At 58.2% G+C, this 1,804-nt stretch overlaps 1 pseudogene; it reads left to right on the top strand.

Moving 5' to 3' along the window:
• Positions 1-295: 295 nt before the first annotated feature.
• LOC131503498 (coiled-coil domain-containing protein 71L-like) lies at positions 296-1,313 on the top strand (annotated as a pseudogene).
• The last annotated feature ends 491 nt before the right edge of the window (positions 1,314-1,804 follow it).

The raw sequence follows: 1,804 nt of genomic DNA, 5'->3' as shown, positions 1-1,804 counted from the left end.
AGCACCCGTGCATTCACCTCTAGGACAACCCTCTTGAACTCGTGAAGAATTATGGGCCTTCTCAGGTAAGATTACGTGCAGGTCTTTCTCAAGGGCATAATCTGAAACACAGCCAAACCTAAGGCAGCTTTGGGCAGCCCACCTTGATAAGATATGCAGACATTGTGACCTCACAAAGCGCCTGGTCTCCTAGCAACTGCGGTGTAACTCTCACAGCCTGCCGCCTGATTTGGCTTCATGGTAGGAAATTCATTAGGGTCCTGAGGCAGCCGCGAAACCTGGTAAGTGCGGCGGCCCCTAGCGGCCTCACATCCTGAGCAGCATGAAGAGGCGGAGGCGCTGGCCCCTGGCGGCCCTGGCCCAGGCCGCTGGGGGAGGAGCCTCTAGCGCTGCAGGAGGGGCCGCGCTGGAGCCGCCTGAGGAGCGGGTGGTGTACATGCGGTGGCAACCGTCCAACTGTCGCCGGCCAACAGCACCAAGGCGCTGATCGACGCTTTCAAGCTATTCCTGCCCCGCAGCACGGAGTTCAGGAGCTCCGACGCGGAGCTCTGGAGCTACCTCTGCAGCCTCAAGCACCAGTTCTCCCCCACATCCTGCGCAGCAAGGACGTCTATGGCTACCACCCTCCTGACCCTGGCCCCGGACCCGCGGCACCAGCCCCCCGAGGCCCACCTCCAGACGCGACCGCCAGCTGCCAGGCGGAGGCCCCACGGACCCTGGACGGTGGTGGTCGGCCACAGGAAGGTGACGCCCCCGCCTCCGCCGTCCCGCGAGGATAGCAGCCCCCGCAAGCCCGCGGCCTCCGGTCCCTACTCCGGGGTCCGCACCCTGGAGGAGAGTGGAAGGGCGGCCACCCCGACGTTGACCACCTTCCCCACCATTGGCGTAGCGGGCGACGTGTGGGTCGAGAGCAGCCTGCGAGAAGCGCGGCGCCAGGCGCGCCAAGTCCTGGGAGTGAACCTGGAACCCGTGGTGAGACTCCGCCTCTTCCCAGTGCCTGGGCGGGAGATGCGGGCCACCGCCGCGCGACCTCTCAGCCCCGGGACGGGTTGTGCCTGGAGGGATGAACCACGGATAGCCTGGACCGCGTCCCCTAGTGCACTTTACAGGAGAAGAAGCACCAGACGGTCCCGGCCCGCGCCCCCGGGATGCGGCGCCGCCTTCTGGGACTCCGGGGCAGCTGTGCCCTCTGCTGCCTCCCAGCACCAGGTCTGCGGAGGGAGGAGACCCCTGGACCGCAAGGGAGGTCCCCTTTCTTCCTAACCCCAGATTGAGATGTCTCCAGGACTGTAGGGGAAGATCCATGTTCTCTCTTGTTCTCTCATTGGTCTGAAGTCTTCAGAAGAAGCCATTCCACCCCCACCACGTCCAAAGGAATTTGGTTCCATGCTTGTGTAATAAAGCTAGAATTCCCTTCCTGTTCACCCACCTCTGGCTCCTCCCGCCTCATTTTCTTTCTTTGTCTCCTTTTTTGACTGCCACTCTTTCTGGACGAAAGATCGAATATGTGTGGAAAGTTGTTGCAATAGTTGGTATTCTCAATACCAATGGCAATAGTGGGTATTCTGAGTCCCACACCTTTCCGAGTTAACTGGATTCCAACGCTTTGACCAAGGATATTTTCGAAGAATTTCTAAGAAATTCAAGCGTATCACTGTTAATAATGTAAGGATTTGTATGGCTTTGAATGTCATGGGCTCGGTGATTACTAACCAAAAGATTCAAAGTTCAACTATGTACACATTTTTAAGACGTTTCTAAAGATTTTATATTGAAATGTAATGTTTATGTTTACTGAGCTCCT

Source organism: Neofelis nebulosa, chromosome Y (assembly GCF_028018385.1).
Source record: "Neofelis nebulosa isolate mNeoNeb1 chromosome Y, mNeoNeb1.pri, whole genome shotgun sequence".
In the NCBI taxonomy this organism is placed as follows: domain Eukaryota; kingdom Metazoa; phylum Chordata; class Mammalia; order Carnivora; family Felidae; genus Neofelis; species Neofelis nebulosa.
This window is presented reverse-complemented; position numbering and strand designations above follow the sequence as displayed.